This window comes from Mus musculus, chromosome 14 (assembly GCF_000001635.26).
Source record: "Mus musculus strain C57BL/6J chromosome 14, GRCm38.p6 C57BL/6J".
NCBI classification, from domain to species: domain Eukaryota; kingdom Metazoa; phylum Chordata; class Mammalia; order Rodentia; family Muridae; genus Mus; species Mus musculus.
The window spans coordinates 104,578,449-104,596,385 of NC_000080.6; the positions used below are offsets into that span (position 1 = coordinate 104,578,449).

Consider the following 17,937-nt stretch of genomic DNA (forward strand, 5'->3'; position numbering starts at 1 on the left):
TTAAAATGAATGGACTATAAGGTAGTCACATATCTAATTAAGGAGGCACTCCTATGTGTGTAAAGAACAGAAAATACAATAGACAAAAATCAAGACAAGTACAGAAAAGGATTTAAAATTTAGGGAAACTAAAATTTACCTTGAAAAGATTGGTAAAAAAATTTAAAGATTTCTCTGTAGCAGCTGATTTGCTGTGCTTTCAAGTCTCAAGTATCAATGTGATGAGATCTAGAATCACCTTACAGATAGGCCTCTGAGCTTGTCTGCAAAGGATTGTGTTGACCATGTTTATTGAGATGGCAGGCCTCAGTCCTGGGATCCTGGACTGTGTAAACTGGGAGAAGGAGCACAAGTCAAGCTTCCTGCTTTCTGGCTGAATGCGCAGAGTGACCAGGTGACTCAAGTTTCTCCTACTGCTACTTCCCTGCCGTGATGAACGGTAACCTCAAACCATGAGGCAAAGTAAGTCCTTTCTCCCTTACGTTGCTTTTGCTACCTGGTGCTGTTCTTGGGATAAACCTTGTGACTGTGGAACTAGCTTGTGGGAGGAATGTGGAAGAGCGTGGAACTTCGGTCTAAAAACCATCTCTTGAATGCTAAAAGCAGAGCTTTTTAATGAGCCGTTCTGGTGATATCTTGGAAAAGAAGGATGATGAGAGAAATCTGGACTCGGGTCCTGAGGTTTCAGACGGACCATTCAGTGTTGTTCTAGCATCCTCAGTGCTTGAATAAAGTTGTATTTAAAGGTATGCACTAACTTCAGTGGTAGGGGAGACAGGGTAAAATTCAAGACAAGAGAGTATTTATGTTGGTAAAGAAGTAAGCACTATAATTGTTAAAGAGGTCACAATAATGAAGAGAATCCTCCTGTGTCACATTGGGTCAACAGGACAGGTACCCCGAGGATAAAACTCCATTCATTGGCAGCTACATCTTGTGAAAATGTAATTCACTTGAAGGAAGAAAGTCGAAACTGAAGGGTTCTCTGTACCTTGAAGAAAACTGCATAGGGAAGAGTTTTCTAGTGCTAGTACAGAGAAACCATGCAGCTCTATTCCAAGTTGGGCAGAGTGTCTCTCAGTGGCACCTGGCAGTGCATGCACAGGGTACTGCTGTTGGCAGGGAAGATGCAGGATTGAAGCAATCGTGGAATTATGCTCTAGGGTTTCAGGGAGCATCTAAGGCCAAACAGTGTGTGGCAAAGTGAGAGATCTGGGCAGAAGGCCCTGAGAGGCCATTGTGTAAAGTTGTCATGGATAATCCTATGTTCCAATAGAGACCTCAGGCTATAGGAAATGTCTCCCACAGTCCTGGGCATTTGAATACTTGATCCCCAGTTGGAGGCATTGTTTGGGTAGGTTTAGGAGGTATGGCCTTATTGGAAGTCATAGGAGGTGGGCTTTGAGAGTTCAACGACATGTCATTTTAACCTCACTGTGCTTTGTGCTTGTGTCAAGCTGTAAGCCTTCAGCATCCTGATACTGATCCATTCATGCCTTCACTCTGTAATCATGGGCTCTAAACATCTTGAACTGTAAACTCAAACTCTTTTATACTTTGACTTAGACATGGCTTTTATTTTATTTTTTTTAGTATCTATTTTCTATATGTGAGTACACTGTAGCTGCCTTCAGACACACCAGAAGAGGGCATTGGATCTCATTACAGATGGCTGTGAGCCACCATGTGGTTGCTGGGAATTAAACTTAGGACGCCTGGAAAAGTAGTCAGCGCTCTTAACTGCTGAGCCATCTCTCCAGCCTTAGACACTGTCTTTTATCAAAGCAATAGAAAAGCAATCTAGATATCCATCAAGCAAAGCTTCAATTACAGAGTGAAGCTGGGATAAGAGAGAAGCAGCATATAACCATTCTAATAATGACAACGAGATTTGCAAAGAGTCTATTATTTATTCCTCACTTAAAAAAACTTAATGGGAAAGGAAGGATTGTAGGAATCAGAGGGGCTGAAGAGTCCAGAGGAATGGGTCCCATAGAATCAACTTAGCACAGTTCACAGGGGCTCACATAGACTGAGGTGACAATCATGGAGATTACATGGGTCTGCCCCAGGTCCTCCTCACGTATGTTATAGTTGTGGTATTCTTGTGGGATTTCTAACAGTGGGAGTAGAGTTGTCTTTGACTCTTTTGCCTGTTCTTGGGATATTTTCCCTCCTCCTGAGTTGTCTTGTTCAAGCCTTGATAAGAAGGATTGTGCCTAGCTTCATTTAAGCTGTTATGCCATGTTTGCTTGATATCTCTGAGAGGCCTGATCTTTTTTTTTTTTCTTCTGAAGAGAAACAAGAGGAGTGGATTTGGGAGAGAGAGAAGATGTGGGGGCACTGGGAGGATTGGAGAGAGAGGAAACTGTGGCTGGAATATGAGAGAAGAATAAAACAAACAAACCAAACCCCCAAAAACCAAAACCAAAACCAAAACCAAAACCCACGCAACAACAACAACAATAAACAAGAAAAATACCTGAACCCAAATATTTTAGTCACAGTGAAGTAAAAATTAATTGCACACTTGGAAACATTCCAAATGTTCTTCAGAAGATGAATAGACAGACTAGTTATGATGATCCCCCAGTAGTCAGCCTGCAAGACTGGGTTTGGGACCCAAGATACTCAACTGTGAAAATGTCTCTGTCTTTCTGTAACATGCTGTGGTAGTTGTACATATCCCAGCGTGCATGTTAAATCGTCTTTACAGTACTTATAATAGCTAATACAACATAAATGCTTTTTATATATAATTTTAATATTTTATGGTCAGGGAATAATGACAAGGAAAAGTCAGTCATATCCAGTGAAAAATATTTTTGATCTTCAGTTGGTTGAGTCTTGGTGCAGCACAAGTGCATAGAAAGAGCCAAGAGTCACCATCCCTGACCTCAAACTGTATTACAGAGTAACTGTGATTAATAACTGTATGGTATTGGTACAGCGACAGGCAGGTAGATCAATGGAATAGAATTGAAGACCCAGAAATGAACCCACACACCTATGGTTACTTGATCTTTGACAAAGGAGCTAAAACCAACCAGTGGAAAAAAGACAGCATTTTCAACAAATGGTGCTGGTTCAACTGGAGGTTAGCATGTAGAAGAATTCGAATTGATCCATTCTTATCTCCTGGTACAAGGCTTAAATACAAGTGGATCAAGGACCTCCACATAAAACCAGATACACTGAAACTAATAGAAGAGAAAATGGGGAAGAGCCTCGAGCACATGGAAAGAGGGGAAATTTTCCTGAATGGCTTATGCTCTAAGATTGAAAATTGACAAATGGGACCTCATAAAATTGCAAAGCTTCTGCAAGTCAAAAGACACTGTCAACAGGACAAAAACAGCAACCAACAGATTGGGTAAAGATCTTTATCAACCCTACATCTGATAGAGGACTAATATTCAATATATAAAAAGAACTCAAGAAGTTAGACTCCAGAGGACCAAATAACCCTATTAAAAATGGGGTTCAGACCAGATATAGCTGTCTCTTGTGAGACTATGCCAGGGCCTAGCCAACACAGAAGTAGATGCTCACAGTCAGCTATTGAATGGATCACAGGGCCCCCAATGGAGGAGCTAGAGAAAGTACCCAAGGAGCTAAAGGGAACTGCAACCCTATAGGTGGAACAACAATATGAACTAACCAGTACCCTGGAGCTCTTGACTCTAGCTGTATATGTATCAAAAGATGGCCTAGTCGGCCATCACTGCAAAGAGAGGCCTATTGGATTTGCAAACTTTATATGCCCCAGTACAGGGGAACACCAGGGCCAAAAAGGGGGAGTGGGTGGGTAGGGGAGTGGGGGTGGGTGGGTATGGGGGACTTTTGGGATAGCATTGGAAATGTAAATGAGGAAAATACCTAATTTAAAATGGGGTTCAGAGCTAAATAAAGAATTCTCAACTGAGGGATAACAAATAGCTGAGAAGCACCTAAAGAAATGTTCAACATCAGGGAAATGCAAATCAAATCAACCCTGAGATTCCACCTCACACCAATCAGAATAGCTAAGATCAAAAATTCAGGTGACAGCAGATTCTGGAAAGGATGTGGAGAAAGGAGGAGTCCTCCATTGTTGGTGGGATTGCAAGCTGGTATAACCACTCTGGAAATCAGTCTGGTGATTCCTCAGAAAATTGGACATAGTATTATGTTATTAGACGCGTTCTCACGACCGGCCAGGAAGAACACCACAGACCAGAATCTTCTGCGGCAAAGCTTTATTTCTTACATCTTCAGGAGCCAGGGTGCAGGAAGCAAGAGAGCAAGAAGCAAGAGAGAGAGAAAACGAAACCCCGTCCCTCTTAAGGAGCATTCTCCTTCGCCTCGGACGTGTCACTCCCTGATTGGCTGCAGCCCATCGGCCGAGTTGACGTCACGGGGAAGGCAGAGCACAAGTAGTCATAAGATACCCTTGGCACATGCGCAGATTATTTGTTTACCACTTAGAACACAGCTGTCAGCGCCATCTTGTAACGGCGAATGTGGGCGCGGCTCCCAACATCTCCCCCTATCCTTTTAATAAGAGCAAATAGGCCACCCATATTAATGAGAGTGGAGATAGAGGTCAAATCCCCAGTGTGTAGGTAAAGGAGCCATGTACAGGATTAGCTCTTAGGCTTACAGGCTTTTACCTAGAGCAACCCTGACCTGCTCCCGTGTCGTTTTGCCTGGGGGAAGGGAACTAGGACACTGAACCTTCATGAAAGATGACATGTCTCCCTAGAATAGGCTCATATATGCCGCAGAGCCTTTCCATTGCAGTGCTTAGCCGTGCAACTCTCTCGGGCTGCTGAAGCACACTCACTCTATCCCGTGCAATGAGTCTAGCCTCATGGGATATAAGAGCTGAGTGGCCAGCGACCTATTGCCTAAGCATAGATATATCATATATCAGGGGGAGCTCCATGTTCTAGTCCTGCAAGCGCCTGGGCAATAACCACCTTGTCTCTCCTAGTTTAGGCCTTAAGCTTACAGACCAATCAAAGAAGCAACACTAATCCACAGCAAAGTGTATCTCCAAATAATATTAATCCCACCCATTTTTTAAAGAAAGAAAATGCTGAGGAGATCCAATTGGGTAATCCTTTGGTCAGCGACAGGTCCAAGCGCGTGGAGTTGACCTGAAGTCTCAATTCCCGAAGGATCTGTTCAAATTCAGCCATCCAATTCTGTAACATATACTGAAAAAGACTTTTTGACAAATTAGCTGTCCTAGTAAATTTAACATACTGAATGGAAATAACACACAATCCCGGAAACTTTTGTTCACATCCCTGCTGAGTTATTTGTCATAATACATCTAGTTGTATCTGGACAAGATCTATGAGTTGATTAACCAGCATGAGACCTCTCTGTATCTTGACATTAGCTGAGGCCTGTTCATCTATGACTGTAGTCACTGAGGCTGACAAAGTGTTAATGGTGTCAGTCATCTGGACCTGTCCAGACAGAGCCAAGGCTGTCTGAATTAAGGCCAAACCCAGTTCCTAGTTAGTGGTAAAAAAGCAGGAGAATACTTGAGCATTATACATCACCGTCATTGGGAGTGGAAATGTCGACATTATCCCCCAACGCTGCTCTCTCTTTATTATTGACGCCCTGGACATCACCAAGACGAGGGACATTAGTATTCCCTTGGTCAGTCTGGATTTTTCGGGTGAGTCTTTCTGGTAACCAAAATGGGTTGTCTTCATCCTGTGGGAAAACACAGACAGCTCCCCTGGATCTTATCAAGATAGGATCCGGGCCATACCATTTATTATCAAGGACATTTTTCCATTTAACCATCTCATTGGGCCTATCTGGCTCTGAACAATGACGTTCAGCCGCAGTATGGCCATGAGCATCAATATTTAAAAAATTGAGTGTAAAGAGTGCCATAGACACCGACACTCTTGGTGCTCGGGGTACAGTCTCCTCAAAAGTTCCCCTCTTCTGTTTTATAAGATAGGCTTTGAGGGTGCGATGCGCACGCTCAACAATACCCTGTCCTTGAGGGTTGTATGGAAGTCCAGTCAGGTGGGTTACGTCCATCTGACGGCAGAACTGCTGAAATTTTTGAGACGTATAAGCTGGTCCATTATCAGTCTTAAGGAGTCTGGGTTTCCCCCAAGCACTCCATGCCTCAAGACAATGTTGAATCACATGTGAGGCTTTTTCTCCGGTTAACGGAGAGGCAAACATGATGCCAGAACATGTGTCAATGGACACATGGAGATATTGAAGTTTTCCAAAGGAAGAAACATGTGTAACATCCATTTGCCAGACCTGTAGAGGTCGAATACCGCGTGGGTTAATTCCCACATGAGGAACTGGCAAGAACTCACAGCAGCTTTGACATTGAGTAACAATGTCACGGGCTTCTTTTCTTGTCAAGGAGAAACGACTGCGTAATGTTTCAGCCGTCACATGAAAATTGTTATGAAAAATTTTTGCAGCCTCTACCGGGGATGATAGGGCAGCAGCCACCACTTTAGTGGCCTTATCTGCCAAATCATTTCCCAGAGCCATGGGACCAGGTAGGCCTGAATGGGCTCTAACATGAGTAATATAAACAGGAGATCTTCTAGATAACAAAACTAATTGTATCTGCTGAAAAATATTGGCAACTCTACTGGAAGGCTTAATCACTCCAGCCACTTCTAAAAGATTTACTGCATTAACCACATAACAGGAATCTGACACAATATTAAGGGGTTCTAAAAAGGTTTTTAAAACTTCTAAGACCACTAAACATTCTACCACTTGAGGTGAATTTTCATTATATTGTTTGGATACCACTTTACCATTAGCCACATAGGCACCTATGCCAGTTTTTGATCCATCAGTATATACCACAATCCCATTTTTAAGTGGGTTTCTTACTGTTATTTGTGGAAACACAACAGATTGATTTTGGGCAAACTGTAAGATTGGATGCTTTGGATAATGGTTATCTATTTTTCCTGAAAAGGAGGTAACTAAAACTGCCCAATCATTAGATGTGGCTGCCAAGGTTTGAACCTGTGCAGCGGTATAAGGTACAATTAAAAGATATGGACTTTGCCCAAAGTGGGTGATTGCTGCTTTTAGACCTTTAAGGGCAAGCTGTGCAATTGCATCAGGATACCAATCTATTATTTTAGCTGGGGATACGTTTGGATGGATCCACAACAATGGCCCATTCTGCCACAAAACTGCAGTTGGCAATTGTGCTGTCTTAAAGACACACAAACTGAAAGGTTGCGAATCCTCAATACGTTGTAATTGTGCATTCTGTAAGGCCTTTTCCACTTTTTGTAAGGCCTGGTTAGCAGCTAGAGTAAGAGTCCTAGGGGAGGAGATATGAGGATCTCCTTCTAAAATACTAAACAAAGGCCTTAACTCAGCGGAAGGAATCTTTAAAAAAGGTCTAAGCCAATTAATATCTCCCAACAGCTTTTGAAAATCATTTAAGGTATGGAGGTGATCTCTTCTTATCTCTACCTTTTGGGGCACAATCTTATCTGGGGACACCACAGAGCCCAAGAATTGTCCTGTATCAGAAATTTGGACCTTTTCTGTGGCTATCTGTAAACCCCACTGACTTAAAGTTTTAAGTAGAAAAGGATATGCCTTTTGTAGCATGGTAAGGTCTTTATGGCACAGGAGGATGTCATCCATGTAAAGGAGCAAAATTAAAGAGGGGAATTGTTCCCTCACTGGCAAAAGAGCTTCTTGCACATAAAGTTGACACATAGTAGGACTATTGGACATTCCCTGTGGTAAGACCTTCCATTGATACCTCTTATCAGGTTCCATGTGATTAATAGAGGGGATGGTAAAGGCAAATCTGGGCCTATCTCTTGGACACAAAGGTATAGAAAAGAAACAATCCTTAATATCTATAATAATTAAATTCCAGCCACGTGGTAAGGCGGAAAGTACAGGGAGACCCCTCTGTACTGGGCCAAATAAGTTCATTTGCTCATTAATGGCTCTGAGGTCATGGAGCAGTCTCCACTTTCCTGACTTTTTCTTAATTACAAAAATTGGAGTATTCCAAGGTGAGGTAGAGGGTTCAATATGGCCTAGTTTTAATTGTTCCTCTACCAGTTGAATCACAGCTTCTAGTTTTTCAGAGGATAGGTGCCATTGAGGAACCCACACTGGGTCCCCTGTTTTCCATGGTATGGGTCGTGCTGCCCCAATGGCCGCTAAGGAAAACCCAGACCCTGTCTGTCTTGGTTTCCATTAGGTGAGATGGGCTCTATCCTTCCCTGTTCTTGATGTCCTAACCCTTTTCCTTCTTTATAACCCATCTTTGCCATGATATTTTTTGCTTTAGTTGAATACCCTCCCGATGGGGCGTTTTCATTGGACAAAATAAGGCCCAAATGCTGCATAATATCCCTTCCCCAGAGGTTAACCGGGAGTGGGAGCACATAAGGTATGAATTTCCCTTGCTGCCCTTCAGAGGATTCCCACGTCAAGGCAATGGAGCTTATAGTGGGACATGATTGATATCCTAGGCCCTGTAATGAATGAGATGACTCTGTGGTGGGCCATGCTTTGGGCCACCAATGTGTAGAGATTATACTTTTATCTGCTCCGGTATCAAGGATGCCTTCAAACTCTTTTCCATTAATCTTAAGGCGGAGCTTAGGTCTATCATTTAAAGATACAACCAAATAGGCAGAATCATTTCCTGAGGAGCCCATTTTCTTTATCTCAGGTCCTGCAGATTTCTCCCTGGTATTATCAGGGAGGAGCAGCAGCTGAGCTATCCTATCTCCTTTACTAATAGAAAAAACGCCTTTAGGGCTTGAGCACAGGACCTGTATTTTAGGGGAATGTTGACAATCCATAACTCCAGGGTGGACTACTAAGCCCTGCAAGGTGAGTGAACCCCGGCCGAGAATAAGGCCCATGGTTCCCGGGGGCAAGGATGGTATAGGCTCCACTGGCACCGGCTGAATACTCATTTGAGGCATTAATAGGAAGTCGGAGGCGGCACGCAGGTCCACCCTTGTGGGTCTTCCTGGGTCGCCTCTCTGACTGCTTCCTGGGTCCTGACAAACCGGTTCCCATATCTTTGAGGGCCCTGGGACCGAGGGCCCGATGACCCGTTTTTTGGCACATCAGTTGATTGACTATCAGGTGGGGGAAGGACTCTGCCCTTTATATCCCTCACAGAGCGACACTGGTCAGCTCTATGATAACCCTTACCACACTTAGAGCAAAGAGTGAGAGTCCCTCCCTGTTTATCTGGAGCTCTGCAATCTTTCTTAAAATGCCCAGGCTTTCCGCAGTTAAAACATGTCCTCTGATTATTTCTGCTCATGGAGCGGTTTTGGGATTGAAGGATGGCAGCCGCTAAACCTGCATTGCTGAGAGGTCCCCCAAGCTCTCGACAGACCCTGAGCCAGTCTTGTAAGCCTTTGTTCTTTCTTGGGGCTATGGCCGCTCGGCACTCCTTTGTGGCTTGCTCATAGATTAGCTGTTCTATCAGAGGCGCAGCTTGCTCTGACTCTCCAAAAATACGCTCTGCTGCCTCTGTCATTCTGGCCACAAAATCTGAGAAAGATTCCTGAGGTCCCTGGATTATCTTTGTTAACTGACCAGTGGTTTCACCTGCTCGAGAGAGCGCCTTCCAGGCCCTAATAGCCGTGGAAGAAATCTGGGCATAAGCTCCCCAATGGTAGTTTGTCTGATCAGCAGAATAAGCTCCCTGACCCGTTAACAAGTCAAAAGTCCAATCTCTCTGCTCTGGAGTCAAAGCAGCTGCGTTTGCTCGGGCCTGCGCTTGTGCAGCTTCGTGCCAAAGCGCTCTCCATTCCATATATTTGCCCATACTAGGGAGAGCGGCTTTTACAACCGTTTGCCAGTCAGCAGGAGTTAGTGCCATGCCGGCGAGCCTGTCTAACTGCACCAAGGTAAAATTAGCATTGGTTCCATATTTACGGACCGACTCGGCAATTTCTTTAATTTGTAAGTATTCTACCGGAGCGTGGACACGCCCACCCTCGGCTCCTTCAAAGACCGGAAATGCCTGTTGTATTTTCCTTTGTTCCTCTCTGGGAATGAATGAGTCTGCGCACTGCCTCTCTGCGCACTGCCTCTCTGCGCATCTCTCTGCGCATTGCTGACGCACTACGCAGGGCGGGGACTCCGCATAGGGCGGACCTTGAAGCCGACTGCCCTGAGGCCAATCAGCAAACTGGCCTTCGCCAGCCGCTTTTGGCTTTTTTCTTGACCAATTAGCTGGCTGGTAATGGGCTGCTTCTTCCTCCCAGTCTGTTTCCTCAGAGGAGAATTCTTCATCTGCTTCAGAACTACTAAGAGCTGGCTTCCTGAGCTCATCTAGTGACGAGTATCTCCTAGAGACCTCCGCTAATTGATCTTTCTTCTTTTCCCTTTTTCCTCTTTTTCTTCTAATCTCTCTCCAGGTATTCCTACCTAACCTTAACTTTTCCTCGGGTTCAAGACCCTTGGAAAGGCCTGTATACTTATTTTGTGTACCATATTTTCTCTTTGCTCCTACTCTCTCTCCCCGCTTTACTTCTGATAGCTTGTCCTGAATTTCCTCTAGAATCCTCCCTATCTTAACCACTTGATAACATGTGAAAAGGAACAAAAGGGCTTCTAACACTAGAGAAAATTCAAGGCCAAACATAACTTGTAAAGCCATTTTCCACTTTACTTCTGATAGACTGTCTTGAATTTCCTTAGAAAGTTCAAGGCCAGGCTTACCTCGTAAAGCTGTACTCACTGGTACTCTCGTTCCCCAGCTGAAAAGTTCTGAATTCATACAGTTGAATCCTTCTTAACAGTCTGCTTTACGGGAACCTTTATTATCGCGACCCGCAGTTCTGGTTCTGGAATGAGGGATCTTCCTTGCGCCAGTCCCGAGTTTTTTTTCGTCCCGGAATTCGGCACCAATTGTTATTAGACGCGTTCTCACGACCGGCCAGGAAGAACACCACAGACCAGAATCTTCTGCGGCAAAGCTTTATTTCTTACATCTTCAGGAGCCAGGGTGCAGGAAGCAAGAGAGCAAGAAGCAAGAGAGAGAGAAAACGAAACCCCGTCCCTCTTAAGGAGCATTCTCCTTCGCCTCGGACGTGTCACTCCCTGATTGGCTGCAGCCCATCGGCCGAGTTGACGTCACGGGGAAGGCAGAGCACAAGTAGTCATAAGATACCCTTGGCACATGCGCAGATTATTTGTTTACCACTTAGAACACAGCTGTCAGCGCCATCTTGTAACGGCGAATGTGGGCGCGGCTCCCAACAGTATTACATGTGGACCCAGCTATACTACTCCTGGGCATATACTCAAAAGATGTTCCAACATATAACAAGGACACATGATCCACTATGATCATAGTTGCCTTATTTATAATAGCCAGAAGCTGGAAAGAACCCAGATGCCCCTCAACAGAGGAATGGATACAGAAAATATGGTACATTTACACAATAGAGTACTACTCAACTATTAAAAACAATGACTTCATAAAATTCTTAGGCAAATGTATGGAACTAGAAACTATCGTCCTGACTGAGGTAACCCAGTCTCTCTCTCTCTCTCTCTCTCTCTCTCTCTCTCTCTCTCTCTCTCACACACACACACACACACACACACACACACACACACACACACAACCCCACATGGTATGCACCCACTGATAACTGGATATTATCCCAAAAGCTCTAAATACTCAAGATACAATTCACAGACCACATGAAGCTCAAGAAGAAGGAAGACCAAAGGGTGGGTGCTTCGGCCCTTCTTAGAAAGGGGAACAAAATATTCACAGGAGGAAATGCAGAGACCAAGTGTGAAACAGAGACTGAAGAAAAGGCCATCCAGAAACTGCCCCACCTGGGGATCCATCCCATAAATAGTCACTAAACCCAGATACTGTTGTGGATGCCAACAAGTGCTTGTTGACAGAAGCTTGATATGGCTGTCGCCTGAGAGGCTTGGTCAGAGCCTGACAAATACAGAGGAGGATGCTTGCAGCTAACCTTTGGACTGAGGACAGGGTCCCCAATGGAGGAGTTAGAGAAAGCACTGAAGGAGCTGAAGGGGTTTGCAACCCCATAGGAAGAACAACAATATCAACCAACCAGACCCCCAGAGCTCCCAGGGACTAAACTGTCAAACAGAGTACACATGGAAGCACCCATGCCTCCAGCTGCATATGCAGCAGAGGATGGCCTTGTGGGGCATCAATGGGAGGACAGGCCCTTGGCCTTGTGAAGGCTCAATGCCCCAGTGTAGGTGAATGCCAGGGTAGGGAGGTGGGAGTGGGTGGCTGGATGGGGGAACACCCTCATAGAAGCAGGGGGCGGGGGACAGAATAGGGGAGTTTCCAGAGGGGAAACTGAGAAAGGGGATAATATTTAAAATGTAAATAAATAAAATATCCAACAAAAATAATTTAAAAATGCCAATAGAATATGTGTGTGTGTGTGTGTGTGTGTGGCTGTATTCAACAAATGACAGAAATAAACTATCAAACACACCAACTGTTTGACAGATTTCACTATGAGTGAAAGAAGACTACACAATATCAGAAACAATCCGGGTGTTATGAGTCCATGTAGTAAACATATGCTATCAGATGCCACTTTTTTTTCCTTACTTTGGAAAATCCCAACTCTGTTCCTTTCAGCAACACATACACCAAAATTGGAACAACACTGGGAAGGTCAGTATGTCCCCTGCACAAGGATGACATGCAAATTAATGAATTGTTCTATAGATCCATATGTAGAGTCAATAAATAAGTTAATAAAAAAGAAAGGAAAAAAGCTTTTTAAGAAATAAATGGAATGCTGATATAGGGCATGCTCAATATGAGTACTCCTGGTCAAATCATTGATACTACTAAATATTAGATGACATTAACAACTCTAAATGTATTAATTAGGGGAATGAAAGACCAGACAGATAGAAAAAAAATAGAATTAAGATTGGTTTAACCATCTTACATACATGCATGGAAATAAGTATAATTTTAAAAATGGGAATGACAATATTAAGCAATGATTATCAAATCTGGCCGTTTAAAACTTATTAAGAAGACCTTTAAAACCACCTACAAGTATCTGAGCCCTTAAGCCTACTAAAAAACCTCAAATCTTTCCAGATTGGGGGGGGGGAGGTCTTTGATGGCACTTAAAATAATTTCCCCATGCGGTTTGAATTGCTATTTGAATTACTGATAACTGCACACAGTTGTAAGGTTATGAGCATGCGAACAGAGACAACTTTCCCTGTCATTCTCAAGTCAAATGGCCCTGGGTAAGACAATAAAAGGCAGTACGCAACTGGACTGACTGAGCACTGGCATTATCTGGTACTCACACCAGGGCCCTACCTGCTTTCTCTTGTATTCAGTGGTCATACGGCAGCTGGGGGGCAGAGCTATAGTCAAGCATTGCAACAAGATTCTAATGTGCAGCAGAATTCTGAACTCATGTTCTAATATGAACCATCTCTTCTATAACACAGCTGCAGTGCTTAGCCGGATTTTATTGTGCTTTTATTTTGTTAATACTTTACTGCTCTGTGTGTGTGTGTGTGTATACTTACACAGCTCCTTTCATAAAAGCTGCATTCATTCATTGTTTTTCATGTTTTCTGAAACTCTTCAACTCCATAAAAACTGAATCTACAAAAGAGAACTTTAAAATCAAGTTTTTTTGTCAAGCTGACAAAAGAAAAGATCAGATCCCCTCTATATTTTTAAGAAGTCCAGACTCATGAAGGTCTTTCTGATGAAACATCATCGTAAGATGAATAGGCCTAAGTTCCGGAAATGGGGCAGTCAGAGTCTTGGAATTAATCTTACTCCCTTTGAAGAACTTTCGAAAGCATTGTCTTGAGATCCTATAGACATGAAGGCTGAGGGTCTCAAATGGGTTGGTGTTGTCTCATTTTTGTTCAGGAGCTTATTGAAATGGGATACTTGTGTGTGTGTGTAACTGTCGATTTTTTAAAAGGTAAGCCTTTCTGCTGATAAATGATTTGTTTGTCTGTTAAGTGTGATTTTTTTTTAATGGTAAATTAAAGATCATTAAAAGCAAAGATGACAATCACTTTGTCATAAGCACCCAATTTGAATATGTAAATAAAAGCCTGTTCTAATTCTCGTGGGCCTGACTTTGGGGCTATAGTGAAACACCACTAATGTAAACAGATATACTCTTAGTCATGGGCTGTTATCAATTATGAGCTAGACTGTCACGACAACCTAATACATAAGTTCCTGTGCTTTGGGTCCCATTACCTATCTGGGCAGGACCACACTGTCACTCCTCAGAGCACACACAAGCTTTTAGTCTGATCGAGTTTACCTTCTACTTTGAAGTGCCAACCCAGCCAGCCTCCAACTCTTTCATCAAGCTGAGCTGCATCCTCGGATGCTCTTATCCAGCTGCACACCCCCACACTTGATGAACAGTTTCCTTTTGTACCTAGGAAGGCCTCTAGGGTCTCGGGAGCCCTCACTCTACTCTGCCACCATGCCACTTTTATGATGCTGTGATAGACACAAAGACAAAAACCGCTTAGTAGTATATTATCATAATGGCATTCATATTTCAACATAGGAATTTTGTGGGACTCACTCAAGCATTTAGTTCACAGCAGACATAATATTTTTACATGCAAGTGAGTAATGAGAAAATTAAGGCCAGAGATAGAATGAGTAATTTGGGCCAGGGTACATAGCTGCTAAGTGATAGAACTGAAGTTTATATATTTGTATTTGAGGACAAAGCTCAGGCATTTCCTAGAGTATATTTTAGGCTGACAATGTTCCCAAACATCCTAGAGTATATCCTAGGCTGACAATGTTTCCTAACATCCTAGAGTATATCATAGGCTGACAATGTTCCCTAACAGAGGACCATGGCCAGTTCTTTTGTATGTCATTTGTATTATACTGCTCTGATAAAGTCACTCCAATTGTGGTCATTTTAACCATTTATTTCATTAATTTTAATCTTTTATTTCAATGCTCTAGTTTTCTAAACACAGTAAATAGAATTTCCAAAATAGTTTTAGGGATCAAGAATGGTTTCTGTGTTGCCATAATATTTTAAAAGATCTATTTTTATTTTTTTTATCTGTATGAGTGTTTTCCCTGAATGTTTATGTGTGCACCACACATGTGCCCAGTGCCTGTGGTGGCCAGAAGGGGGAGCTAGAGTCCCTGGAACTATAGTTACAAAGGGCTGTAAGCTGCCATATAGATGCTGGGAACTTAGCCTGGGTCCTCTACAAGAGAAGCAAGTGTTCTTAACTGAGCTATTAGTCCACTCCTCTATCATACATATTTAAGTCTTATATATTGGCATCTGCTTCAAGGACAGGCTCTACTCCATTTCCCTTTATAAATTGGCAGCTGTATCAAGAGGAGGTATGTCTCCATTTCCCTTCATAGAGCTTGATAAACATTTTGCAGCAAATGCCCATTATCTTAAAAGCAATCTGCTGTCAGTAAGTATAAGGCTACTTCTCAAATCCAATAAAATATAATTGGTGTTGCTACTAGTGTTCTACAAGCATATAGTAGTATCTGAATGATAAGGGGAGTCACCACCTTCAAAGATTTTGTAATTTAGTGTTAACAAGAACATATTAAAGTCAGTTGAAGTGGTGGACACCTATAATCCCAGCACTCAGGAGGCTGAAGCAGAAGAATTGAGAGTATGGACTCCATAGTGAATTTCAGGCCTGTATGAGTTCCTTGGCAAGATTTTATCTCAGCAAAATAAGACAAAACGACATGTTAAAAATTACAATGATAATTTTCTTTAAATACATTGAATTAACATACTTGGGTATACAATAGGGATAGGTTATTTGTTCTTCATTTCTCCAGTGGGAAGCACAAGCCACAAAGAAAAGAGACGGCTGCTTCAGTTTCCTGGTGGGTCAGCATCAGAATCCCTGATGTGGAGGCTGACTACTCCATGCAAAGCTCTACATTTGGCTTTCCTCGTGTGCCTAGCAACATCTCTGTCATCCGTCATGAGTGAGATCTTGGTAAGAATTGTGAAATCTTAGTTCCCATGAGTGTTTATTGAAGACTGATGACTCTGAGAGAATTTTCACAGGTTTGATACCTAGAAAACTAGAACACAGAAAATTCAGTACTCCAAAATCCTGCATATCCAGTTAGGTGTTTGGGCTTTCTTTTCTTTATTATGGTCCTGTAGAATGCATATGCTCTCTGGGAGTTGTGGCATACACCTTTAATCCCAGCACTTGGGAGGCAGAGGCAGAAGGATTTCTGAGTTCAAGGCCAGCCTGGTCTACAGAGTGAGTTCCAGGACAGCCAGGGCTACACAGAGAAACCCTGTCTCAAAAAACCAAAAGAAAAAAGAAAGAAAGAAAGAAAGAAAGAAAGAAAGAAAGAAAGAAAGAAAGAAAGCATGCATATGTTCTGTGGCTTGTGTTTCAGTGGGCACCAGGAAGCACACCAGCAAACATTTACTAATACAGTGAGAAACCCCTTGGCAAGATCTCTTATCTCAAAGAACTTCTACTCAAGAGGAAGTCAGGAAGAGGAGATAAAAATCCATAAGTAAGTCAGCCATGAAGTAAAGATGTACTGTAAAGAGAAAAAAAAAAAGTCGGCCAGTGAGATAAAGGATGAATTGTGAAATACGAGAAAGTTTCAGGAGGTTCTCATTTAAAGACACTTTGTGTCAGCTGAAGGGAGAAAGAACCAAACCCGTGATGCTCCTGGCAGACTCTTCTAGGCCTTCAAGGTAGCAAGTGTAAAACCTCTTGTAAAAGACTGAAGTTGGTGTATAACAAAAAAGGCCATGCTGGCTGGACCAGCATAAGTGAGGGGGGAGGAGGAGGGGAAGGAAAAGGGGGTGCATGTGTGAGGGTTTTATGAGGACTTTAGTTCTTTCAGTGAAATAAAGAATAAGGTTTTGCTTTGAGGGTATGTGTGCTGAGAATTTATAGGTGGATCAAAGGCAGTAAGAATATAACATGTATCATGTAGGAGATGGCTGAAATAGCTCAGGAGGGAGGCAGAAGTGGCTTAGTGTGGCAAGCAGCTATGCTGAGGCTCTGTAGAATTTGGGCCACATTGCAATAATTTCTGGATGTAACAGAAGCAAGTGTGAAGGAGGACGCCAGGGTCGCTGGCCTGGAGAATCAGTTTGACACTGCCCTTGCTGACGTCCGCTAAGCCTGGTGATGCTTAGAGGAGAAAACTTTGGAGGAGAATGAGGGTTCAGATCTCGGTGTGTGAAGGGAAGGAGTCCAAACGGAGCTATGGAATCGTTCAGTGTTGTGGAGAGTGGCCTACATTCAAGCACAGAGCAAGGATTCAAATTGAGGAGACTCGGGAAGCTCTTCAGGACATGCCAGGTCCTGGGAGTGAATGTGGGAGATGAGAGTCTTCCAGACCTCACCCTCCAGCACGTGCCCAGGATGGGGCTTGGAGTCTCTGGCTTGTGAGCTCCTTCCTACTTTCCCCAACACCGAATTCATCATTGCTTTCTTAACTAGTCTCTGGCTTCTTTGGTCGACAACAGTATCCATCGATCCCGGAGACTCTGCATCATTAACACCAGGATAATGAGACGATGTTAAGTCATTGTGAACCATCCGTGGACTTTGAAGAATCCCCTAAACTGAACACGAGAAATGCATCAGAGGGTTCAGTGGAGCAGAGGACCACTTTCACTGTGCTGCTCGTGAGATGTTCTCACATTAGTGGGACCTAGGAGTGAAAGGAATTATGCCGCTCCATGCTTTTTGTAGCTTTGATGTTGGTTTGTTTTCTCTTTCAATGATAGAATCCCCAAGTTCATGTTTGTCTTACGCTTGGAAAATGGTAGATGTACACAAATTAAAGATATGACTTTTGCTGGCTGCTAAAATTTGTTCTTTTGGGGACCTGTGAAATGTGAGTTTCAC

General features: G+C 43.1%; 1 non-coding gene across 1 annotated transcript; it reads left to right on the forward strand.

Annotated features, from left to right (window-relative positions):
• Positions 1–12,645: 12,645 nt before the first annotated feature.
• On the forward strand, positions 12,646–12,752 carry Gm22021. Its single transcript, XR_003951336.1, has one exon. It is a non-coding gene; the product is annotated as a U6 spliceosomal RNA (small nuclear RNA).
• Positions 12,753–17,937: the final 5,185 nt, after the last annotated feature.